The sequence below is a fragment of the Sciurus carolinensis genome, unplaced genomic scaffold, assembly GCF_902686445.1.
Source record: "Sciurus carolinensis unplaced genomic scaffold, mSciCar1.2, whole genome shotgun sequence".
NCBI classification, from domain to species: domain Eukaryota; kingdom Metazoa; phylum Chordata; class Mammalia; order Rodentia; family Sciuridae; genus Sciurus; species Sciurus carolinensis.
The window spans coordinates 1,057,644-1,084,868 of NW_025920131.1; the positions used below are offsets into that span (position 1 = coordinate 1,057,644).

Here is a 27,225-nt window from a genome sequence, read left to right on the forward strand (position 1 = left end):
TAACTGGGAACTACAGAGCAGTTGCCAGAGAAGGATCTGGAATGGAAAATGGACAAGCAGGGCACGTGCTCAGGGTGCTGCCCTCAGGACATCGACTGCCCTCCAGAGTCCAGGAGTGCCCATGAGCTGATATTCCTGTGTGTTGATGAGGTCTAGCTTTGTGATTCCAGAATCCCAACCCTAGCATGTGTGCTTGCACCTGTGTCCCCACCACCCATCTCTGACCTCTTTGAATCCTGTTTTCACTTCCACCTGCCCTGTACTGTGTGGGACTCCAGCTCTCATCAGTAAACCCCCACTCCTGCCAGATCTTCAGGTCTCTCCCTCTAGTCTTGCCTCTAGAGCCCAACCCACCAGGAAAACCTCTGTCCCCACCAGGAAAGCCTCTGTGCCCACACGGGCCAGCAGCCTCCACTTCTGCCCAACAGTTCTTTCACATTGCAGCTGATGTGGCAGCTTGTCATTCTTGCTAGAGCACAAAGCCTCAAGAGGACCAGCCCTGCCTTATTTGCCACTGTATGCTCAGGGATCAGTCCAAGCCTGAACCCTGAGGTGCCACATATGCTCTTTCCTAAAGAAGGAAAAAGCCCAGGCAGTAGGAGCATGGTGCTTGGGTCCAGAGCCAGAGCCCTGGAGACTGGCAGATGGGCACTTCATCTGGCTGCACTTCCATCTGACTTTGGGAGGTTTCCTGAATGTGCAGTTCCATTCCAGGGCTGTGGGGGTGGCCATGTGCACCCTCCCCCAACCCCAACATCAGGCTTTCTTTTGGGGAATGAGGGAAACTACTGGGGATAGCTGTTCTGTCCAGCGAAACTGGCGCGGAGAAAGGAGACATCACCAATCTTTAGTTGACCAGATTTATTGCATCCCTGTTTTTCTGCCTCCTCTGTTCTGCTACTCTTCCTTCTTCTACCCTCTCACTCTCTCCCCCCAGGCTCCTAGCTTATCAGCCAATTATAGCAAAGCTTTCTCTCACATAGGAGAGCATGCAGAGGAATGTCAGCATAGCACTAAATGAATCACGAGCTGTCCATGCGGGCCTGATATTAGATAGCCAATCCTAGAGCCTGGCGTCAACACGTCATAAGTCTCCAAGGAACTGGTAAGCAAGCAGCCTTTTTGGGTACTTCCTTATTTTGGTAGCCAGTGCCCTTTGGCTCACTGTCAGGTGCCATCCTGTCCAAGATGGCCCTCAATAGGCAGCCTGGTGTTCTCCAGTGCTGGTACCCAGCACCAGCTGGTGGGGCTTTGGCTCCACTTCAAGGTGCTGCTCTTTACTTGCTGACTTGCTGTTGCCTGGAGAGCTCCTGCTGGGCCTGGTGGTCCCAAGTGTTCTAGGTTTGTCTCAATTTGAGGGAAGTGTCTCCTAACATGTGCACACAGGTGTAGTCATAGCTTCCTGGGGAGACAGGGCCATTCTAAATTGAGCTGTGTGGAGTCTACTTGAACCTGGTTGGCTCAACTATCTGATGCGCTGGGTGTCTTGCTTGCTGTACCTTCTCCCCAGAGTGATGCAAAATCATCCCAAAGGGGTTGGGGCCATGGTGGTCAGATGCCAGCGTGGCCTTATAGGAACATGCATACCAGAAGGCCACAGCAAACCTTCTAGGGACATTAGCCCTGTGGCCAGGCCATCCTCCAGACACAGGGCTGTAAGGCTTGACTGCTGGGCTCTTCAGTGGGCCCATTTTAAAGCTTTGTATTTTAACTGAACTTGCAGTAAGGGTGCTGTATTGCTGCCTCCACTAAAAAATGGCAAAAAGACAGAGCTGGGGCACAGAAACAGATAGAATTATGAGGTCTGGAGCCAGGGGCTGCTGCAGTGCTTCTCCAACCATATTACAGCATTTCCTCCAACACTGACTCCCTGGAGCCTTCCACTTCATTTATTCATGCGCTCCTCCAAGAGATGCATCTAAAGTGCTTGCTGTATGCATGTGGAACCTCGGCATGACAAGAATGGGTTAGGGTGGGGCAGTCTCACGTCATGTCTGAGGAAGGAAGTGTTGAGGCTCAGGCAGAAAGCAAAGACGAAGTGAAGTCAGATCATACCAACACATTTCCTGACTTTAGGGAAGTCATGCATTCAGTCATTGGACAAGACCTTCCAGTCCTTGCACTATGGATGGACAGGTTTGAGGAGGCCATTCCTGCTCCACACAGGGAAACTGGGAATGTCACTCAGCTGAAGTGACTAGGCATGGGCACTGGCAGGTGGGAGGGTGGTGGCTCTGGAAGAACCCTGTTATTTCTTTCTGCACTAAAAATCCAGGACAGACAGTGCCTCATGTGAGGGCTGAATAGAAAGCAAACAGTTTTAGGATTTGTCCAGGACAAATTCAGCTCCCCACTGGTCTCTGTCCTGAGTGCCTGACAGATGACAGTGCTGATAAATGTTTGTGGAGTGAAGGACTGACTGTCTTGTCATCTTTAAAGTTCTTATCAATGACTTGGTTGAAGACACAGAAGGCAGGTTTATTGGATTTGCAGATGACACTAACCTGGTAGGGAGTGCTGGTGTGACAGCTGACACTCAACTTTCAGAAGGACTCCAACAAGATCACAGAACACACTGGCAAGATGGAATCTCATCACCAGGTCCCCAAATTCAATTGCAATTGTATAAACTGGGGATCATTCTAAGGGAATTCCCTGTGGGACTCTAGTTGATAAGAGTCAATAGGATACAAAGGAGACACTCACAGAATCAGTGTCCCTAACGTGATTGTAGTTGTGAGTTTGCTGTGTGTTGGTCAGAGCACATTTAGAATATTTGGGTAGGTTTTAAATGATGCATTTTAGAAGGTCTCTGATCACCTAGAGAGAGTTCCAGGGAGAGTGATTGGCTTGTTAAATGACCACTAGCAAACTCGGTATAATTAGCTTCATAAAAGCAACACCAAGGGAGGCCCAAGAATTGTGTCCAAGGCTGCAGAGCAGTGCTGAGGGTGAAGTGGCAGATGATGGTCAGCAGAGGCAAGTCAGAAGGTACAGGCTGGCCTGTGGCATGCAAAGTGAATTTGCTGGTCCCTCCCACATGCTTCAACCGTAGTTGGTGGAAGACTGCATCTGTGACGCCCTGGGCACTTTAGTCCAGGGCTCTAATTTATGGTTTCACAGCCACATGGAGCTCTGTGTGGGAGGTTCCAGCTGCTAGGCACATTTGTCTGACAAGGCCTGGTCTCTCCTGTCCTGTCCTGCTTTGCCAGTGGCCTGGGAACAGCAGTCCAGAAGATGGATGGAATAAGTGGACAATTTTCTTTGGCTTACTGGGCAGTGTGGATGCCAGGTGTCCAGGAGAACTGCAGGCTCTTGTGGTGAGTGGGTGGTTGCCTGGAAATGATCCACTTCACCCTGTTCCAGAGGACTCTGCCTCTGTGGGGCATCTCATTTGTGGGGAGCTAAACTGCAGGGACAACCAAGGTGCTTTTCCATGAGCTCCACCTTTCCACACAGTGACACACACTGATCCAGATGTGTGGGTACCACATACCAAGTGATCTTCTGGCACACAGACACAGCATGATGCTAATAATGATAGCAATGGCACTATTCACTTCTGCGAGAGTTTCCACTGGTGTCGTCATCCATCCAGGACCCACACCTCTTTGCGTTTGGTTTGAGGCTACTTTTGAAATACTTTCCTGCTCTGGGAACCACTTAGTAGAATCCCAGTCCTGCTCCCCACTCCAGCAAAGTTTTGCCTCCTTTTCCCTTTTTGCACTTCTCTCACTGGGTCCCTGTGGTCCTGCTTGTTTGTTTGGGGTTTGTCTGCTTGGAAGTCTTCCTTGCTGAAGATCACTGTGCCTTTTAGGGTGTGTCTGGGACTTCTTCAATGTGTAGGCTCTTCCCAGTGCCCAGGACTTTCACGGAGGGTTTTCCCAGAGGTGGCTGGGTGTGAGGTCTCTACTCTGGGTTGCAGTGGTTGGTGCTGTAGGCTTGGGATGCAGCTCTCCCTGGGCTCAGCCTGGTGCTTGTGTAACCAATGAACTGTGTCCTGTTCATGCAAGCTTGTAAAGTCCTTGCAAGCTTTGACTTGTGAGACTTTGCTCACTGGAGTCCAAAAGGAGACTGCTTACACACTGTTGAGGTTCTAATCCCTGAGGACTTTCCCAGGACATGGGGTGCGGCTTCTTTCTGTAGGGCCCTGAGGACTCTCCTGCTGCCCTAGCTACCTGGTCCTCCTCAGTCATATTCCACAGCACCTGGCATCTAGACCCTTCATCTGAATTCTTTCCACAGCCTCCGATTATCCTTACAGGCGAAATTTCTTTTTGTTTCCCCAAACATAGCTTGACCCCACAGAAAACATGGCTTGAGAGGCAGTGGGTACTCAGGAGCCCTGGAAATGCCCAACAGCCCCTGGGACTTACCCTCATGGTCCTGAACTGCACAGCAGGTGGAATGGGCAGGCCTTCTCCTTCACACTGCAGTGGCCAGAGGCCTTGGGTGTGGACATGGACAATTCTGAGGGCGAGCCTCAACCCCCATCACAAGCCATGAATCCTTGGCAAGCATGTCATCCTCTCCAGCACCTCTCTCTCCTAGGCAGTGGGAAGAGGCTGAAAGTCTCCTGTGTGGGTGGCTGTAAGTAGGAGAAGAGGCTGAAGCTTGGTGTTGCCAACCAATGGCAGTTTCCATTGCCATTTCCTGCTGCAGGGCCTCCTGTACCTCTGGGTAGCTCCAGACTCAAAGATCTCAGTCATTCCACAAACTCTCTGCTCTCTGTGTTCTCTCTCTCAGATGCCCCTAGGTGCTGACCTGAGGCATCTCAGGGTGGTGCCCCCTGGAAGGCAGGCCTGTCATTTTGGGTGGCTAGGATGCATGAACAAGGGGAATGGGTGGATTCACAGCCTGGGGCTTTGCCTTTCAGAGGTGTGCTCCAGATTCTGAGCATTCTAGCTCCTGTGGCATCTGGGGCAGTCAATGCAGATGATCAGGAGGAGTAGTCTCGTAGTCACCTCTGAGACTTAATTGGGATTCCAGGTGAGAATGGAAAGGATTTAGGAAGCTTAACTGTGGTTCTTTGATGACTGGGAAAGAGAATTACTGTGGTCATGACTTGAGTGCCTCTGAGTGCTCAGGTGCTGTCTTACTTCTGGAAAAATTTTTCTGGCACAGACTGTCCCTGGAGTGGACCTCTCTTGTCCCTGGTCTGTTTTGGCTGTGTGTTCAGAGTCTCTGAGAATCCCTTTGAATGATTGAGACTCCTCTCCTGCAGCATGGTCTTTGAGTCCATCAAGGACAACCTTTGTGAATGCACTGCTCAGCTGGGCCACAGTCCCTCTATTTCTGAATAGGCCTGCCAGCTCTATAGTCCCTACATGCCACTGACTGTCCTTCCAGCGCGCTGCCATACCAGCTTTCAGTTCAGCACAGATTTCTTACAGACATCTACACTGGGTCAGGCTCTGTTTAATGGCTGTCTCTTAGTTGCAGAAAAAGTGAGGGCAGATAGTGAATCCTGATCAGCACAACTGAAGAGTACCCAAGGCCCAGATCCTAACATCAGAGAACAGTGATGCCAGCTCTGTGCTAGAGAGGGACTGAGGTGGGAAAATCAGCCGTGTCCGTTCTTCCCTTTATGAAGCAAAGGGGTGAGCTCTTTCTTTTAAAGTTTGAGTAGGTGTCAAAAGTACTCCGTAAGTTGGGGGGGCTAGCGAAGAATATAGAAATATTATAGTAGAGGGGAGTGGAAGGGAGGGAAGGGGCATGGGGGAAGAATGATAGTAGAGTGAAACAAACATTATTACCACATGTGCATGTATGACTGCATGACCGATGTGATCCTACAACATGTACAATCAGAAAAATGAGAGGCTACACTCCATTTATGTGTGATTTATCAAAATGCATAAATGCATTTTACTTGCCATGCACAATAATTTGAACAAATTAAAATTAATTAAAAAAGGACTCTGATAAACATTACATTGATGAAGAAATGTATTTAAATCATATTTTATATTTTCTTCTAAAGCAGCATATTCAAAAGACTTTACGGCAGCACTTTTCTGAAAATGTCATCTGCAGCTGAACAAAAAGCACATTTTGCAGGTACCTGCTGTACACTTTCATCATGCCTGTAACATAAGCTCCAGCACTTTCTGACTGACTGCCTCCCACTCTCACATCTTTCCATTATTATGTTTTCATGCTCATCTTAGCCACTGTATTAATTTCATAAGTTCCTGATGGATTGTGGACTGAAGTTTAAGATATGACTTCAGATGGCAATTACTTTACATACCTATCCCCAGTTTTCTGGAACTGATAGAAATCCCTGACATGTCAGGTTGATACATATATTGTAATCATATATATATATATCTATATATATATATATAATATATATATATATTAGGTCAGGTGTGAAGAATGAGATGAAAGATGTCACCTTCAGCCCTGAAGATTTGGTAGCATGCTGTGCATACAGTAAGTGTGTAACAGCTAGTATCTCTTTTCATTGCTGTTTATTATCCAAGAGATGTCAGGAGTGCCTCACATGTCGTGGCCAGCAGAAGGTGCTTGGACATCTCTGACTTCTGAATGTGCATCTCTGGGGAGCAGGTGAGATGCTGTCACATGCTGGCCTTTCTGGTTGTTTTCAGAATCAACAGTTTTGTCTCGTGTTAGTGTCACGCTATAAAATTGACACTGGGATTATTTGTTGCCCCACTCTGAGGCTTAGCACTTCTCTGTACCAAGTCTTTGTCTTCCAGGGTATTTGTTTTGTCTTCATAATATAGAAGAAGACACAGGGTACCCAAGTCAGAGATAAGCCAGAGCAAGAACTTAATTCTATCAATTACAAGACAGGACACATGATACTGGGACAGAGGGCTTGACCTGGCTCTGACTGTGAGCTGGTAGTTTATGATAAATGACCTCTTCTCCATTGACTGTAATTTAATTTTGGAAATGCATTTGCACTTAATAATTTTGATTAAAATGAATGATAGACACCATTGTTTAAAAGCAGTTGCCTGGGGGCGTGTTTATGTGTGATAACGAGCTGTCTGCCAGCACTGATTCCTCCTGCACTAACTCCCCAGAGCAAGCTGGCTGGACAGGCAGTGTGTGGTTGTGGATGCTCACACTGAGGCCGACCTGGTGATGTCCAGTCCATGGAGCCTCAAACAGAGCCTCACCTTAGGCACTTTCCATGAGTAAGCCCACTCGATGTTCATGTAGGCAGATGAGGAAGCAGGGTTATGACTTTTCTCTTCTTCAGACAAGGAAGATGAACAGCAGGGAGTTACCCTGTGCCAGGCTACACCCCAGGTCACCAGCTCCAGAGCCAGGCTACACCCCAGGTCACCAACTCCACAGCTCCATCAAGGGTCATGCTGAGTTACCCAGTGGTCAGGGGGTTCTGGTGTAGAAGGGGACCTCACTGTTGTTCTCACCTTGCACCCACACCTCTCCCTGGCTGGCTATGACTCTGCTCCAGGAACTCAGTAGGACTTCTACCTGAGAGACCCCAAGTGAAGGACTAGGTGATCCCAACCAGTTTCCCCATCCATCTTGTCAGTCACAGGCCCACCCTGCTCCACCCTCCAGGCCTGCTTCAAGTTCACCACCACCACTGTGCTCCTCAGGCACCTCCTATAGGTGGTGGAGGGTTGGGAGCACCCTGGTGCCTCCAATGACAAGAGATGGGGGAGCACTTTAAAACATTTGTAAGGACCATTGTTGGTTTTTGTTTTCTTTTTCCAGTTCAGCCAACTTCCGGTTCTGCTCCTATTGCTTATTTGATAGTAGCAGGAAAAACCAACTGACCTTTTTTTTTTTTTTCCAGATGAGCAGTATCAGCTATGCAAACCACAGCCTCATTAATCAAATGAACAAAGGTTCTGATGTGGAGTGAGTAGGTACCCATGAAAATCTATGTGCTGTCCTGTAAGGGCAACATCTGCCATCCCCCACCCCAGCTGTCAGGAGACAGGAATGCCTTTCCTGGCCTCATGAAACTGTGCCTTTGTGTTGGGTCCTCTGTGGGCATGCTAGCAGGATTCTGCAGTTTTCCTGGTGAGTGTTAGGACTTCACTCTCTGGAGAGGCAGAGCCAGCTAATGGCTTAGACCTTTCCTTACCTGACCTTTTAAGTGGCCAGGGACTCTCTCTCACTCTCATGTATAAGGGTTGAGATAAGGTGCAGAGAAGATGCTAGTTTTCTTGCCCTGACGTTCAAGCCAAGCCCATCCACATTTAGATTTCCAACCAGGGGATTGCAAGATGGATCTGGAGATCTTTAGACAGTTCACTGAGCAAAAGAATCACTTCCATACAGTCCTGGTGCGCTAGGATTGGTAGCAAACAGGTTACAGCTTCCTCCAAATATGTGGTATTTGGTGTTTTAAATGGATATGGATGATAGGTTAGTTAAGAACCTCTTGGAATCTTAGTGGTCCAAGTCCAAGTTTGCATGCAGAAAGCCAGAGACATGCTTGTTGGGCTTTTTTGTAGATTCAGACCTGGGATTTGAGTCCCGTGTACATGTGAGTGCAAGATAGGTAGGTTCAGCTGACCCTGATGGTGTTCAAGGTACAGTGTCCAAGCAACATTCCTTGTCAGGATCAGTGAGGGTGGGAAAACATTGGCTGCACCAACTCACATATGTTCCACTCGGGAACTTACTGGACACTTGCATACAGAGGGCTCCACTAGTGAGCTACTATTTCTGAGCAAGGGCTATGTAGCAGGTCTGTTGTAGATGCTGGAGTGACACAGCTGTACTCCTAAAAGTGTATTATTCTAGTAGAGGGAGACCACCAACAACAAAAAACCACACAGGCAAAAGATTGTGGGCTACTACTAAGCTGTTCCTTGTAAGATTTGCTGTTACATATTAAAAATATGTTGGATTCCTTGAAAATAGATATTAGGAAGTTAACTAGGATACAGACTGGAATGTGGTTTTTGAAATCTCCCTGAACCACAGAGGTGATGCAGCTCAGGAATCTGATTTTTGCGGGTGCCTCTGTCAGGGGTTCCTCCCTTGCAGAGGTTGGTGCTGAGGGCAGAGTGAGTCTGGCGTTAGGACAGCAGGCAGGACTACCTTAGAGTGAGCAGAGTAGTGTGAGTTGTGAGAGTAGCAAATAAAAAATCCACGTGAGTGGATATTTGAATGTGGATAAGCATGAATAATATTTTCAAAAGTATGCTCAATGTGATACAAAAATTGCTAAAAGCACAGTGAATCCCAGCGCCCTCTCTCCGGCTGCTGTTCTACAATAATCTTGGCTGTCCTGGGGCTCCTCCTGTCATGCACACCCAGATTGACACCAGGGCTCTATCCCAAGCACATGGTGAGTGGATGGAGGGGAAGGAATTTAGGCATCAGCTAAGACTTGCACACAAGTGTTTCTGAACTCCCTCCCGCCTCTGAGTGTATGGTGTAAATGTTGCACACAGGCATGCACACACACAGTCTTTCCACACCCCTCCTGATTACTGTCTTCTGCAGTATCGTTCATTCAGTCAACACTTGAATCTCTCCTCTGTGACCAGCTCCTTGGACATCCAAGGAAGATAGACTCCTTTTTTTTTTTTTTTTTGTGGTGCTGGGGATTTGAACCCAGGGCCTTGTGCTTGTGAGGCAAGCACTCTATCTACTGAGCTGTATCCCCAGCCCCTCCAAGGAACATAAAATCAACAAAAGATACTTCCTTTTTGGTCCATGTGAACCTCAACACTTTTAGTGTAATCAGAGTACGAGAATTTATTGTCTGCAAATAAATTGGCAACAGTTTGGTGTGTCTGTGTGTAAATGATTAAGAGAAGGGAGAAATTGATGAGGACAGGAGCAGTCAGCAGCTCAGTTAACATACTGTTTTAATGCAAAGACTTGGGACTGTGATGCCTGGATTCAATTTCCTCTTCTCCCACTAGGTCTGGCGACCTGGGGTGAACATTTGAGCTTGCTTCCCCTCATGGTGGATGAGATGGGTGAATGGAACTGAGCACAGGGGCATTTCTGGTGGTGCCTGACTCCAAGCAGTGCTCACAAAAGGGAGCTCCTCCTTAAGTGTGAGAATTAGGATCTCCTTGGACCCTTTGGCATCTCCTCATGCACTGGCAGAGAAGGTAAGGGATCTGAGAAGTGGTTACCCTCCAAGGACAGCTTTCTGACTCACCAAAGTGCCCTTCTCATATGACTGGGAAGTCACATGTCAGGATGCATGACTGACACAACAACAGCTGGCATTACCTAATCTAACAGTTGGGGTGTGACCAGAGGGACTTCAGCTTCTTGAAGGAGGGATGCAGGACACCAGATGCAGTCTCTGCAAAGTGGAACATGGAGAGAGAATGTGACATTGATTCTAGCACTCTCCCCAAGAATTGCTGTGGATCTGTGTAGTTGGAGCATCAGTTTAGTTTTAATTGTGTTTTGCTTCTTCTTAAATAATGGACTACAACTTGGAGACACCTAACCTCTTCAGAAGTATGTATCTCATAAAGGCAGACCTGGCAGTGATGCCAGCAGCCTCCCCTGCTGAAGCAAGCATGGAGTGTGCCCTCTGTACTACTCCCACTGCAACTTCTCATGACTCTTGTGAGTTGGGCACCTACTCCAGATTGCATGGGAGGGAGAGCCACTGGGACCTGGCTCCCAGAAGAGGCTAGTGGAACCAAGCACTGGCATTGTCTGGTGGTCTTCCATGGACTGAGGAAAACAGTGGGAAATGCCTCCCTCCTTGATGAACCCCAGCTTGTCAAACCAGGGTGCAGGAACTCTCAGTAAGAAGGACCCATGGCAGGGCCACAGTTCTCCCCAAAGTGACCAGACCTCCACAACCCATCTGGGGCCCTCTGCCCAGGGCTGTCTCCCCATCTTCCCCACTCCCTGGACCTTGGAGACTGGTCTCACAATCCCACTCCCTTACATTCAACGATTTCCAGGAACCTTGGGTGTACCAAGGATCAGTAAGCCACAAGGAGGCTTCCCTTCTCCTATCTGAGAGAACTCTGGTGAGGACACTTGGTGTGCTTTGAGACACACTGGCTTCAGTCTGTGGGGCTCTCAATGCATGCATATAATCTATGTGGGAAGACTTCCAGTAAGACAGGTTTGTGGTCATTGGGTTTCAGAAAGTCACAAGTAACTTATGGAAGAGTGTCTCAAGGATGATAGCCTCAAACTTTAGAGTTCAGAAGTTTCAGAACAGGCAAAAACACCTTTGTGCCACTTTCAGTAGAGAAGAAAGGATTACACAGATGCAATAAGGATAACTGTAATGTTGTAGCAAACAGGCAGATCAGGTTCTTGGGGACCCAGTTAACTGGGTCCAGTTAATCTCAGTCAAGCAGAATTCAACATTTGGAATCCTCCATTAATAAAGTGAGAATTAGTAAATTTATCAGCTGTCATCAAAGGGTTTTTTCAGACCCCCACCTTGGAGAATGTGTTGTCCATGGCCAGTCCCCATGTGGTCTGACTTCCTCTTTCTGCATGTGCAGGTGTATAGAGCAATCACTTGTGTTCTAGTGGTCCTGAGGGTCACTAGAAATCAAGAACTATCCAAATACAAACATAAAACCAACTTGTGCTAACAATGTCACCAGAATCCAGTTAGAGAATGAGGGAGAAGGAAGGAGTCACTTTAGAAAGCTTTTTAATCAACAAATGCTAAGGGCACTTTGTTCAGTCCTTTGGGTTGGGTGCATAGAGCACTGAAAACAGCTCCTCCTGGGCAAGTCTGCTGGGCAGGAGCCTGGATCCCAGCCACCCAGGGTTGTGACAGGCCTGGGTGAGGGGAAGGGCACTGGATCTGGGCCAAGAAACTCAGCGTCTTCTTAAAGAGTATCATCTTGGAGGTTTCAAGATGGCGGACTAGAGGGCGGCTGCATTTCATGTTGCTCCAGGACTCAAGATTCAAAAGAGGAGATAGTGAGTGACTTGGGACCAATTCAAAGCCGCCGAGTGAGTTTCTCCCACTGGGGAGGCGTCCCGGATGGGGTGGTAGCCCCGGAACGCAGGGAACTTTGTGAAGTAGAGTGGCTCGGCGAGACGTCCCTCCCCGCGCTGGAGCGGTAAACACAGACAGTGAAGCGGAGTGAAAAAACAGAGCGAAAAAACGGCGGAGCGAATGTTCCAGAACTGTGGGCAGATTCTCTAAGGAGGGACAACCTAAGGAGACTCATCTGGGAAGGGTGAGGCTCCCAGGTCCAAGAGGTAGGTCCGGGCCCCTGGGAACGTGGCCTGGGAAGGCTGCCTTGCCTAGGCGGCAAGACACCCCTCCCCCCGCTAGAGCAGTGAACACGGAAAGTGGGGAACTTTGCAGAGGAGGCCGCGCAGCACAACGCTTGGTTTTGGAGCAAGCTGCCGGGACTCCGGCGGCTGCCAGAGGAAGAACTGGGTGGCAAGCTATTTGGTCTCAGCAACCGCCTGAACAACAGGGGTGGGGGGCTGTCCTGAGGAGGTGGAGGTTCGCAGTGAGTTGCTTGGTCTCCAAACACCCACCCAGAACACCGGGTGGTGGCCTGGAGGAAGAGGCGAGCGGCGGGTCACTGGGGCTTGAAGCAAATGTACGAGGCTCCAAGTGGCTGCTCAGAGGAGGGGTCGCATAGCCAGGTGATTAGGTGCAAAGCACGGTCCGGTCCAGGGAACTAGGTGCCTTTTGTGGAAAGAGCTACACAGAGACAAGCTGAGGGGCAGAGCAAAGGTTCCAGGACTGCGGAGGAGGGGCTACCTAAGGAGACTCGTGTGTGAATGGCAGGGCTCCCAGGCCCATGAGGTAGGTCTGGGCCCCTGGGAACATTGCCTGGGAAGGCTGCCCTGCCCAGGCGGTAGTTGAGGACTGAGGGGAACCTCTAGGAGGGGAACTGACCAGCCAGGCCTCCCCATCGGGTGAGTCTTCCCCGCCGGGTGAGGTTTTCCCACAAGGACGGTAAAACCAGAGACACAGGCACAAACAGGCCTTGCCTCAGCCCGCAGTCTAGTTCCCCTTTGGATGACCATTGGTTAACAAGTAGAGGCACCTCTGCCCACTAGCAGGGAATACACCCCACCTGAAGACCACCACCCCTAGAGAGGCAGCTTCCTAGGGGAACACCGCAATATCAACTCCCTCTAAGACTTCAGGCTCCTGAAGGATAAGAGGGGATACACTAGCAATCTTCAGGGACATTATAAGTCAGTAGAGGAAATCTGCAACATCTCAGCAGTCCACTAATACCTGAACGACATGAGAAAACAAGGAAAGAAAATGCCTCAAACAAATCTGGATGTTACGTCAATAAAATCCAATGACAGCATGGCAAAAGAAATGTCAGAAAGGGAGTTCAGAATGTACATAATTAACATGATAAGGGAAGCAAATGATGAAATGAAAGAGCAAATGCAGGCAATGAATGAACGCACCAATCGACAGTTAAAAGAGCAAATACAGGAAGCAAAAGACCATTTCAATCAAGAGTTAGAGATATTGAAAAAAAACCAAACAGAAATCCTTGAAATGAAGGAAACAATAAACCAAATTAAGAACTCCATAGAAAGCACAACCAATAGGATAGAACACCTGGAAGACAGAACCTCAGATATTGAAGACAAAATATTTAACCTCGAAAACAAAGTCGAACAAACAGAGAAGATGGTAAGAAATCATGAACAGAATCTCCAAGAACTATGGGATATCATGAAAAGGCCAAATTTGAGAATTATTGGGATTGAGGAAGGCTTAGACAGACAAACCAAAGAATGAACAACCTATTCAATGAGATAATTTCAGAAAATTTCCCAAATCTGAAGAATGAAATGGAAAATCAAGTTCAAGAGGTTTATAGGACTCCAAATACACAAAATTACAACAGACCCACACCAAGGCACATTATAATGAAAAGACCTAACATACAAAATAAAGACAGAATTTTAAAGGCTGTGAGAGAAAAGAACCAAATTACATTCAGGGGGAAACCAATACGGATATCAGCAGATTTTTCAATCCAGACCTTAAAAGCTAGAAGGACCTGGAATAACATTTTTCAAGCCCTAAAATAAAATGGATGCCAACCAAGAATCTTAAACCCAGCAAAACTTACCTTCAGATTTGACGATGAAATAAAATCGTTCCATGATAAACAAAAGCTAAAAGAATATACAAAAAGAAAGCCAACATAACAGAACATTCTCAGCAAAATATTCCATGAAGAAGAGATGAAAAACAAAGAAGCAAATCAGCAAAGGGAGGAGCTATCCTAAAGGAACTCTCAAATAAAGAGGAACCAAATCGTGCCAAAAATAAACAAGTAAATGAATAAAAGGAGTCAAATGACTGGGAATACAAATCACATCTCAATAATAACCCTGAATATTAATGGCCTGAATTCATCAATCGAAAGACATAGACTGGCAGATTGGATAAAAAAGAAAGATCCAACAATATGTTGCCTGCAAGAGACTCATCTCTTAGAAAGAGATACCCAAAGACTAAAGGTGAAAGGATGGGAAAAAACTTACCATGCACATGGACCCAGCAAAAAAGCTGGGGTATCCATCCTCATTTCAGATAAAGTGGACTTCAAGCCAAAGTTAATCAGAAGGGATAAAGAAGGACATTTCATACTGCTTAAGGGAACCATAAATCAGCAAGACATAACAATCATAAATATCTATGCCCCAAACAGTGGCTCACCCATGTATGTCAAACAAATCCTTCTCAATCTCAGAAACCAAATAGACCACAATACAATAATACTAGGTGATTTTAACATGCCTCTCTCACCACTGGACAGATCTTCCAAACAAAAATTGAACAGAGAAACCATAGATCTCAATAACACAATCAATAATTTAGACTTAACAGACATTTATAGAATATATCATCCAACCAAGTGCGAATACATGTTCTTCTCAGCAGCACATGGATCCTTCTCTAAAATAGACCATATTTTATGCCACAAAGCTAATGTTAGCAAATACAAGAAGATAGAGACACTTCCTTGTATTTTATCAGATCATAATGGATTGAAACTAGAAATAAATGAAAGAGTAAAATACAGAAATTACTCCAACACCTGGAGATTAAACAATATGCTATTATATGATGAATGGATAACAGAAGATATTAGGAAGGAAATTAAAAAATTCTTAGAGGTAAAGGGGAACAAAGAAACATCATATCAAAATCTCTGGGACACTATGGAAGCAGTACATAGAGGAAAATTTATTTCATGGAGCACATTTAATAAAAGAAGCAAAACTCAACAAATAAACAACCTAACACTACGGCTCAAAGCTCTAGAAAAAGAAGAACAGACCAACACCAAAAGTAGTAGAAGACAGGAAATAGTTAAACTCAGAGCTGAAATGAACGAAATTGAAACAAAAGAAACAATACAAAAAATTGACAAAATAAATAGTTGGTTGTTCGAAAAAATAAACAAAATTGATAAACCTTTAGCCACACTAACAAAGAGAAGACGAGAGAAAACCCAAATCACCAAAATTCGGAATGAACAAGTAAATATCACAAGAGACACGCTTGAAATACAAAACATAATTAGAAGCTATTTTGAAAATCTATACTCCAACAAAATAGAAAATTTCGAAGATATCAACAAGTTTCTAGAGACATAGGAATTGCCTAAACTAAACGAGGAGGACATACACAATTTAAATAGACCAATTTCAAGTAATGAAATAGAAGAAGTCATCAAAAGCCTACCAACAAAGAAAAGTCCAGGACCAGATGGGTTCTCAGCCGAGTTCTACAAAACCTTTAAAGAAGAGCTCATTCCAATACTTTTCAAAGTATTCCATAAAATAAAAGAGGAGGGAACCCTCCCAAACTCATTCTACGAAGCCAATATCAACCTGATACCTAAACCAGACAGAGACACATCGAGGAAAGAAAATTTCAGACCAATATCCTTAATGAACATCGACACAAAAATTCTCAACAAAATTTTAGCAAATCGCATACAAAAACATACTAAAAAGATAGTGCACCATGATCAAGTGGGTTTCATCCCAGGGATGCAAGGTTGGTTCAACATCAGGAAATCAATAAATGTAATTCACCATATCAACAGACTTAAAGTCAAGAATCACATGATTATTTCAAGAGATGCAGAAAAAGCATTTGATAAAATACAGCACCCCTTCTTGCTCAAAACACTAGAAAAAATAGGGATAGCGGGAACGTTCCTTAACATTGTAAAGGACATCTATGCTAAGCCCATGGCTAATATCATTCTTAATGGTGAAAAACTGAAAGCATTCCCCCTAAAATCTGGAACAAGGCAGGGATGCCCTCTCTCACCACTCCTATTCAATATCGTCCTTGAAACTCTAACCAGAGCAATTAGACAGACCAAAGAAATTAAAGGAATACGAATTGGAAAAGAAGAACTCAAACTATCCCTATTTGCTGATGATATGATTATATACTTAGAGGATCCAGGAAATTCCACCAGAAAAGTCTTAGAACTCATAAGTGAATTTAGTAAAGTAGCGGGATATAAGATCAATGCACATAAATCTAATGCATTTTTATACATAAGTGATGAATCTTCAGAAAGAGAAGTTAGGAAAACTACCCCTTTCACAATAGCCTCGAAAAAAATAAAATACTTGGGAATCAATCTCACAAAAGAGGTGAAAGACCTCTACAATGAGAACTTCAGAATACTGAAGAAAGAAATTAAAGAACACCTTAGAAGATGGAAAGATCTCCCATGTTCCTGGATAGGGAGAATTAATATTGTCAAAATGGCCATACTACCAAAAGTGCTATACAGATTCAATGCAATCCCAATTAAAATCCCAATGATGTACCTTACAGAAATAGAACAAGCAATTATGAAATTCATCTGGAAGAATAAGAAACCCAGAATTGCTAAAGCAATCCTTCGCAGGAAAAATGAAGCAGGGGGTATTGCAATACCAGAACTTCAACTGTACTACAAAGCAATAGTAACAAAAACGGCATGATATTGGTACCAAAATAGACAGGTAGATCAATGGTACAGAATAGAGGACACGGACACAAACTCAAATAAATATAATTTTCTCATATTATACAAAGGGGCCAAAAATATGCAATGGAGAAAAGATAGCCTCTTCAACAAATGGTGGTGGGAAAATTGGAAATCCATATGCAACAGAATGAAACTAAACCCATATCTCTCACCGTGCACAAAACTAAACTCAAAATGAATTAAGGACCTCGGAATAAGACCAGAGACCATGCATCTTATAGAAGAAAAAGTAAGTCCCGATCTTCAACATGTCGGCTTAGATCCAGACTTTCTCAACAGGACTACCATAGCACAAGAAATAAAAGCAAGAATCAACAACTGGGATAGATTCAAACTAAAAAGCTTTCTCTCAGCAAAGGAAACTATCAGAAATGTGAAGAAAGAGTCTAAAGAGTGGGAGAAAATCTTTGCCAATCATACTTCAGATAGAGCACTAACCTCCAGAATGTAGAAAGAACTCAAAAAACTCAACACCAAGACTACAAATAACCCAATCGACAAATGAACAGACACTTCACAGAAGAAGACCTACAATCAACAAACATATGGAAAAATGTTCAACATCTCTAGTAATAAGAGAAATGCAAATCAAAACCACCCTAAGATTCCATCTCACCCCAATCAGAATGGCGATTATCAAGAATACAAGCAACAACAGGTGGTGGCGAGGATGTGGGAAAAAAGGTACACTCATACATTGCTGGTGGGGTTGCAAATTAGTGCAGCCACTGGAAGGCAGTATTGAGATTCCTTAGAAAACTTGGAATGGAACTATCATTTGACCCAGCTATCCCACTCCTTGGCCTATACCCAAAGGACTTACAATCAGCATACTACAGAGATACAGCCACATCAATGTTCATTGCTGCTCAATTCACCATAGCCAGATTGTGGAACCAACCTAGATGCCCTTCAGTTGATGAATGGATAAAGAAACTGTGGCATATATATACAATGGAATATACTCAGCCATAAAGAATGTTAAAATTATGGCATTTGCAGGCAAATGGATGAAATTGGAGAATATCATGCTAAGTGAGATAAGCCAATCTCAAAAAACCAAAGGAAGAATGATCTTGCTGATAAATGGATGATGATACATATTGTGGCGTGGGAGGGGTTAGTTTTAGGGTTAGAGTGAGGGTTAGGGAGGGGGGCAAGAATGGGGGAAGGAAGGACTGTATAGAGGGAAAAGAGGGATGGGAGGGGTGGGGGAAGGGGAAAAATAACAGAATGAATCAACCAACATCACCCTATGTAAATTTATGATTACACAAATGGTATGCCTTTACTCTATGTACAAACAGAGAAACAACATGTATCCCATTTGTTTACTATAAAAAAAAATAAAAAAGAGTATCGTCTTCGTTCATGGTGGTGGCCATTGCACCATGCCAACAGCAGACCTGCAAACAGCAGATGCTTGCTTCCAAGTGGTCCTGTGCCTGAAAGGCCATTGTGGAGTGCCAAGAAGGTAAGAATCTTGTAAGAGTTCTCTTCCGGTGGCAGATCCCTTGTGCACCTGAGGGCCAGGAGACTGAGCTCTCTGGGTCCTGTCACAGGGCACTAACCCTTTATGAGGAGTTCACCACAAGGTCCGTCACCTCTAAAAGACCCCCGCTCCTGGAACTGTCACATTGGGCTTTAGGGTGAAGCACATCAACTCTAGGGGAATGCAAAGGCTCCATAACAGTCTTAGCTGGCACATCTCAATAGAAGGACTGCAGGCATTCTGGGTGAGACACTTTGTTCTTTACATCTATGCCCCACCCACAGAAAACTAGGAAAAGATCACTCCTAGCTTGGGAGGTGCTCCAGGGTCAGGGCATTCCTGGCAGAATGAGTGTCGATTGAGAGGTTGTGCCAGCAGACTTAGACATGTCTTCCCTCTCCAGTTACGAACAGGGCTGGTCAAGGTGAAAATCCTGCAGGACACCTATTGCATTGCCCCCATTTCACAGGGTCGAAACTGAGGCTGAGCACCCTGCTGGAGCCACCTCATCTTTGCTGGGGTCAAGGGCATTGTATTCTTCCACCCACTGTGCTGCCTCCCTTGGCTCCATCTGAGCACAATCACGGAGAGGTGAAGTAGTCACGACTGGTAACATAGGGCCACCTGTGACTCCCAGTGGTGCATGTGCTACCCAAGACCCTGAGCTGGGGGTTTCTAGAGTGCCTGGTGCTTTCAACAGCTTACCTGGCTCAAGAGGACTTAGATGCCTCAAGCAGAGCTTATGCCACATTTCATCTGCCAAGACATTTTTGACATCACTTTGTAATGTAACTACAATTGGGTGGTACAACTGTACTCCATTTGGAGTGACAAGAAAGCATATACCAAAGTCTAATTGGGCACCTTTTTTCTTTTTGTGGTGATTCATTAGATAGGGACATGTTTTAAAATGATGAAATACAGGTCATTTCCAGCTCAGGCTGCAGATGTTATTTTAATCTTAATTATCCCTAGAGGTGAGGAGGATATAGCAAACCTGCCCTCTTAGCTGTTTGGTTTGTATGTGGCAGAGAGGTGCCGATATTGAGACAGAGTGAAAAGGAACTTATAGGAAAAGTGATAAGCTGTATCTAGACTCTCCAATAAGCCCCCTTTGAAGGTCTTTCTGGCCTCCAGTTTGGTCTGGATCTTGCCATGGTGCTGACTGCCCACTCTAGCACTCCTTTGCAGTGAATTCTGGATGGGAGTCTTGGGGTAGATGTCTCCATGTCCCATTATCTCACTTCACAAGCCCTACAGAACTGGCTCTGAGGAGGATAACTCAGGGAATAGAAGATGACTTGCACTTGTTCAGATTTCACTGAGGCTAGTGGAATGGAGCATTGGAAGATACCTGGTCAACGAAGGGACAGTAGCCACACCTGTGGAATTCCTTGCCAGTCTCAAGCACTGAATCAGCGGAGGGCGACCAGCAAAGGAGAAGCACTGTCAACATTTAAGACTAAGAACAGATTATACAATTAATGAGATGTGGGCTGCAGACCAGGCAGAATGGTGAGGCCGTCCACAGGTTAGCAGGAAAGGGAGACCTGTACCACCCAGGGGGAGGGTGGGACCAGAAGGGGCAAGAACACCTGGGGGAGCTCCAGTTGCTACAGCTGGCAGGTGTGAACTGGCAAGTGGAGGGGGCATCAGCAACTGCCAGAGATGCCACCCGGGCAGAGGGAGTTCAAGGAGGGACTGCGATTTCTCCTGGTTTCTCTCTGTCCTCAGACTCCTTCCTAATTGCCCACTGGTTGAAGCCAGATGCACGCTGTAGCCTGCAGGGATTGGCCTGCACAGTAGAGCAGACAGCAAAGGCAAGAATAAATCCAAGCCTCAGAGAATGGTGCTTGCCTTAACCCTGTGATAGGAACAGGGAAGAAAACCAGAGGCATCTAACATGGTGGGGAGAAAATCTAGAAGTAGACATAACTCAGCAGAGTTTGAACTTCTTGTGTGATGAGCAGAGCACAGGTGTCTGGGCCCGGAGTGGATTAGATGGGAGCCACATGCATGCAGAAACCTCAGCAGGGTGTCAAGGCACAGGCTGGGCTTCCACTCCATCTTGCAGTGCCCGACTCTGGTTTCCACCATGCTGAGATGCCTATGTGCCCACCATGACCTGCAACCACCATGACCTGCCCCCACCATGACCTGGCACCTGCATCCTCCTCTTCAGGGACCATGGCTGGCTGTGACACCACCCATGGAGCTGGGACCTCACCTCCCCAGCTCCCTTTCTGGCTCCTATCCTTGCCCCAGGTGTCTTTCTTAGCAGAGTCTTCACCCCCAGATGCAGGCTGCTGTGTGAAACAGTCCATCACCTTCTGACATGGAAAAGATCTTAGTTCATTCTCTGTTGATCTGGCGCATCTTCCCTGAAAAAGGGGTGCTGTTCTTCAGGGGCTCTCCTCTATCCTGTGCTTTCACACCCACACCAGTGGCACCAACCATGTGGGGCAGGATTGCTGCAGCTGTGAACCCAAGGGCCCCTTGTGGGTACTGTAATCATCTGCTGTGTGACTTGTTTCCACTTATGATAAAAGACCCTTCTGTCTTCCTTCCCTCCTGTTTTAAAGATGAAAGAACTTCTGCGTTTCCTCACATTAATAAGATCCTGTTTGATAGTGCACATGGTGTCCCTTCATGGTACTGCATTTGAGACTGGGAAAAGTCATGTTCTGAGTCCTTTAACATGTCCCATGGCTCAGTATAGGACACTGGGAGTGGCAGAAACAGGAATTTGCTTCCCAAGAATCATCATGGAATCTGAAGCTCTTGGCAACCCCAGCCCCAACAGCTCCTCAGCCCCACACTGCTGCCCCTGGGGCTCTTTGTGGTCGCTTCTGCTCTCCTCTTCTACAGTACACACTCTCTTTCTTGTGCTGGAGTGCTGCCACCCCTCCTCTATGTCTCTGCACCTTGGGCTCCATGGAAACCCTCCTGGCCTGCTCTGCCCAGGCTGCTAGTCATGCACTCCTCCTCTGGGCTGCAGGGGCTTTGAGGCAGGGACTCTGTCCTGTTCACAGACATATGTTAAACACTCTGCAAAGTAGGCATTCTTAGATGAATATGTGATTGATGGATGTACAAGGACCCTCTGTATATTGAAAAATATTTGTTCATCCCTGAGGATGCCCTTTCTATAAGTTGAAGAACTCTCTCAAAGGGAGAATAAAATCTGGCTCAACAGGTTGGTCTCTGCATAACTCCTGGAGTGCATGGTTTTAGAGCAGGGTGCATGATGTGAAGAGGAGCTGTGTCAACTTGGAACCTGCTGACTGGGTTGTTCAGCCACAGCTCACAGCCCACCAGCCACCTGCAGAGTGTCACAGCATCTAGTGACTTCTTTGCCAAACTCCCTGAGAGTCTCTTGCTTGTCTCTGAATGACATCAGCTGAGGTGTAGCCATTGATGGTGAGGGAGGACTTGTCCAGAGACTTGACCTGGATAGCTGAACAGTGTATGCCTGGGTGATGGTGTCTATGGATTGAGAGAGCTGCATAGGTTGGATGTCTCTGGGTCCTGTAGACAGAAGGCTGCTAAGCACTCTGCTTCCTCCCTGGAAGAGGAGATAATGAAGAGAGTGGAGGGAGGGACTGGAGTGTGAGGGAGAGACACTTGTGACTCAGTTGTCAGCCCAGGCTTGCACGGCTCTGGAGTTCAGTGGTCATGATGTTGCCAAAGAGAAGAGAGAGCCAGCCCCTGTGCTTGGCATGTGTGGCCAGCCCTATCCAGGCCAACCTTGGTCACCCTCTCACCCTCACCTCTTCCTCAGTCATACTGTTGCTTTTTAAGTGGAAAACAAGATTTTAAAACATAGTTTTATTATTATTTGTGAAAGTGAGCAGGAATCACTGGAGATTTGGGTGGAGCAGTTGGAAGGTTGTGAAGGTCCCAGTCGGTCCTTCACTCCCACCAGTCCTCCTGTATGTGCATGCAGGGCCACGGGGAGACAGAAGGAGGCATGTTCAAGGTCAGTGATTCTCCCAGTGTGGCCCTGGGCCAACCCCATCAGAGTCCCATGAGGAACCGTTAGACTGGAAAGCCACAGACCCCATCCCAAACATGCTCAATCAGGCTCTGGGTGGCCCAGCGGTCTGTCACCCAGCCCAGCAGGTGCCTGGGAGACCTGCTCAGCTGTAGAAGGTTGTTCAGGGCTTGCTATAATACTCAGAGTGATGCAATTTCCCTCTAACCCATTTTTACAAAATAAGCTCCATGCTTTCCCAGTGAAAGCAGCATGGGAGGAGGAGGGATGTTCCGGCTAACCGATGATGAGCACTGTGGGTGTTCGTAGCAATGGTTCAAGTCCGGCTCATCTCAGGACACCCATTCCAACTAAGAACACAACCACACATGCTTTCCAGTGGTCGCTGTGGGGTCACCACACACAGCGATGCCCAGTTTGTAGTTGACTCAGGGAAAGCACTCCTGCAAGACATTCATGCTCCCCTCACCTCCTGCCATGTGCTCCACTCCCTGCAGGGAGCTGTCCTTGGACACTAGATGTTCCAGTCCACATGGTGATGCTGCAGCTGCCGCACAGTGTGGCCCACCCTCTGTCTGTTTCTGCTCTTCTTCAGGCTTCTGTCCCTAATGGTCACAGCTGGGGCTTTTCTCCTTCTGACTTTCTCTGCTGTCCTTTTAAGGGCAACAAAGCCACATGGGTGCTATTGTAGCCTGGGGTAAAAATCACTGTGAAAGAGACATAGAGAGTGTAGTTTCAGTGTAACCAATGTCACCCAGTGGAGCACATCCAGAGGTGGCTGGTAATTCCTTGCTTTTTTCAGATGGCCTGTGGTGGGTGACTGGCAGTATGGAGTGCCCTGGAGTTTGAAGTCACAGGCCAGGTGGTGTTGGCTCATGCTCACTTTCCAAGCCAGCAAAGGTCTGATCAGAAGAGGGCATCCCAGTCGAGGGCACATGCAGTCTGAGCAGCATGGTCAGGTGGGCACGCTCCCCTGTTGCTAAGCCCACAGAGATGGACCAGGAGGACTCACTGCTGAAGAGAAGCAGTGGTGTAAAAAATTCACCCCTGCCCAGCACCCAAGATCACTGTCTTGGTCTTTTTGAATTTGGAAGAATAATGAACCCTTTGTAGGAAGTCCAACCTTCCTAGAAACAATTTAGTTTTCTTACTAATTTATCTTCCTGAAGACTAGTAATTAATGCAGTAAAATGGGGTCACTCCAGAGAGAGGTGGTATTCAATCCATTCATCACTTCATAAATTCATAAATTGTACAAACATAAAATTGTACAATTCATAAATTGTAGCAAACACACTCAAACTTTACCACCATAAACCTAACACAAGTCCTGTGAGTCACACAGGTGTGCCTAGTGAGCAGTGGAGGTGGGACCAGTGCAGAGGTGGTGTTTGGGATGTCGGCATTTACTTATTTTTTTTCAGGGTCCCTCTCTAGTGCTGGGACATAAGAGGTTGCCTCAACCCAGGTACACAGTGACCTGAGGCTGCTGTTGCCACCCAGGTGTGAGCACAACCTTTCAGGAGCCCTATTTGACCTGGCCCACCATGTCCTGCACTCTGGGTTCTTGCTTTCCCATGCAGCTGCAGCCCCAGAACCCTCCCCAGCACCCATGCCGATCCTCCTGATGACACCTCCTCAACAAGAGGACCCCTCCAGGATGCCCAGGAGGCCCTCACCTGTATCCTTACTCTCCAGATGGGCACCTGCCCCTACTCATGCTGACACACTCTCCTGCATCTTTCCAGGCCCCCAAGCTCCCCTGTGGACCCCTGCTTCCTGCCTCTGGCTTTCCAGACCTGCTCCCCCTCCTGGGCACCCCTTTCCTCCACTAACTTCTCTGGTGACTTGAGGCTGCTCTTTTCTAACTGCTTGGTTTTCAGTGTTTGCCATACCGGAGGAACTCTCCACAAGCTTTCTTCACTGCCTCCTGCACACCACCCTCCCCAAGCCAGCTTCCTGATCCTTAAGAGCACGGGTCCTTCTTCCACCTGCTCACTGCACAGGGCACAGAGCTGGATGTGCAGAGTTGTGGGGGGAGAGCCCCTTCCCAGGTAGGTCTGCTGGCCACAGATGACCTCCTCCTGGCAAAGCGTCCCCTCTGTCTTCCGTCCAGCCGCCCCTGCTCATCTTATCTCATTCAATTCCAGCACAGGTATCGCCTGCCCTGGTGGTCTTCCCCTCCATAGGTGCTGCTGTCTTTCTCTGCTGATCAGCAGGGAGGAGTCCCAGGGTGTCCTTGTGCCTGTCTTACACACGAGTCTCCGTGGAGTGCATGCAAGTGCACAGGTTCCCAGTGGAATATTTTGGGAACTGCGGCTGGCCAGGCAGACAGAGGCCTCCTTGGAGATCTGTGTGCAAGGCAGCAGCCACATGGATCTTGCCTCTCTGAGGTGCTGCACTGTTGCCTCTTGGATTTTTGATGATTCTTTGAGTTCCCCAAGTCCAGGGGCAATACCATTGATCTTGGAAGAATGGAGTTGTAATCTTGCACTGCAGGACAGTGGCTGGAAGAGCTCCCTACACTTCCTGCCTCCATAAATTCCTCCCTGCTTTCCCCCTCCCTCCACTCAGAGAGAACCCCAGACCTTTCCTCTGCTCCCCAGCCTGCAGGACATTTATGAGGGTCATTGCATCTGCACCCGCTATTCCTACCTCTGCCCTCCCTGGCTTGAGGGTCTCTTGTCCCCTCCCTTGCCCTTGGCAATCTCTTGTTTTTGGGCTGCTGGGATTTTTCCAACAACCTGAGCTGAATCTACAAGGCCCCACAGGTAGTGCAACCCCATCTCCCAGTCAAAAACCATGCTGGGCTTGTGTCCTAGGCAGGTGGGAGGAACGGCAGTGGGGATAGTAGCCTGAGCCATTCCAGCCATTCCTTGTAAAAGAACAAGAAAGGCCCTGAGTGCCAAGCCAATTCACTTCACTCTCATGGGCTGTGTGGAGACCTAATCTCTGGGCTTCCCCTCCAGGAGTCAGATTTATACTAGACATTTGTTGTGGGAGAGCGAAGTGATGTTCCTTTCATCTCTACTGAGGGGTGTCAGCTTACATTGTGAGGCACCGCCACAGCCCGCACCTGGGTGTGGGAGTCTCTGGCAGTCCCTGCTCTGCCATTTGAAGGTTTCCTTCATCTTCGGCTCATGGCACTCCTGCAGGCTTTCAAGAGCTTTCCTTTCTCCTGGACAAGTTGTACAGCCTGCGTTTTTGTGGAGAAATGGGAACCTGAGTCCAGCAGGCCTGTCCAGCTGAAAGAGCAGAAGGGCACTCAGAGACCATCCCAGAAGCAGAGTTGGAGGATGTAATAGGCCCCTAATGTTTACACACAGTGGCCGGAGCTGGTGAGAGTTAGCGATGGTCAGTTCCTGTTGGCAGCTGGGTGTGGCAACTGTCTGCATGTGAGAGGTGCAGCATGCCCCTCCAACCTCCGACTTCAGAGCCTCTCTCACCTGGACCTGCCAGGACCCCCATAGTCCCTTGGTGGTGGCATAGGCAGAAGTGTTTCCTGTGAAGTGTATGTATGCTATTGACCAAAAGAACACTTTAAGGGGTGTCCAAGAGGGACTCCAAGGGGGCTCAGGATGTATGATCCCCATAAAAAGGGATCAAGGGACAGGCCCCTGCCCCTCTCCTGTCCCTCCCCTCCCCTCACCCTCCTCCCTCTGGACACAGCCTTGCCTTCCCGTCTTCCTACAGGGTGTGGAGGGGGGCTGACCTAGGTGGCTGACTTAGGGGGCCCTTCCTCCTCCTCTCTTCCCTCTGCTCCATGGCAGGATGGTAGCTCTCTGGAAATGGGCATGGGCCTAGGCAAGGCCAAGCACAGTGACAGAGGACCCTGCCCTGGACAAGCTTCAGAACTTAGCCTTCCTTCTGCAGCCAGCACTCCCAACCCCCTGCTGGGAACACTGGAAGTGGCACTGCACAACACTCACTCTCTGTAGGTGAGGGTCTGTTCTGCGGAGACCAGCACCAGAGTACAGAATTGGAGCTCAGCCCTCCTGGGACATGAGGCTTCTGGCCACCAAGAACACCTCCTTTGTGTTGAAGTAGTAACGGTGAATGTGATTATTGAGTCTCTGTCATATTCTAGGGAGTCCTAAGCCTTTCCATGCATCATTTCATTTAATTTCAACAACAGTTATATTTTTCTTTTCTTTTTCTTCCTCCCTTCCTCCCTCCATCCCTCCCTCCCTCCTGCTACCAGAAGAGCCTTTGCAAGTCAGTTCCAGGCGCGAGGAAGGGAGTCTCTGAGGATGGCAAGGACCACAAGTGCGCCAAACACCCCAGAACCATCCTGACCACCCAGCAGAGGAGAGCATTCAAGGCCTCATTTGAAGTGTCCTCCAAACCCTGCAGGAAGGTACAGGTGGGCAGAAGGGAGGGACGGGGACAGCACTGCCTCTCTGTGTACCTGGGCTCCTCTGGATGTCAGCACATGGGGTCAGTGGTAAGGAAGGGGGTCAGCCAGTCTGTGCAAGAGAGCTTGAGCCCTGCTGTGGATGCTGTGGTGTAGCTGGGCTCCCCGAGTCTTTGTGTGTGATGCCACTCCACAACTTTCACCTGTGTAGTGTGATAGGAACAACAAGAAGCAGTATCCGTTTGGTACAATCACAGAGAAGGCAGGCTGCGTAGCTGGTGGCAGGTGCTCTTCCTCTGGCCTAGTGCTTCCCTCGCTGGGTGCCTGGGGGCTCCTCCAAGCATAGGTCTTCCCCTGTGGAGTGGCGCAGCACTTTGTGGATGTGCCATGGCTTTTG

The 27,225-nt window shown here is 47.5% G+C and overlaps 1 pseudogene; it reads left to right on the forward strand.

Moving 5' to 3' along the window:
* The window catches only part of LOC124974101 (LIM homeobox transcription factor 1-alpha-like), a 363,722-nt pseudogene that overhangs the window by 325,685 nt on the left and 10,812 nt on the right, over positions 1–27,225 (forward strand).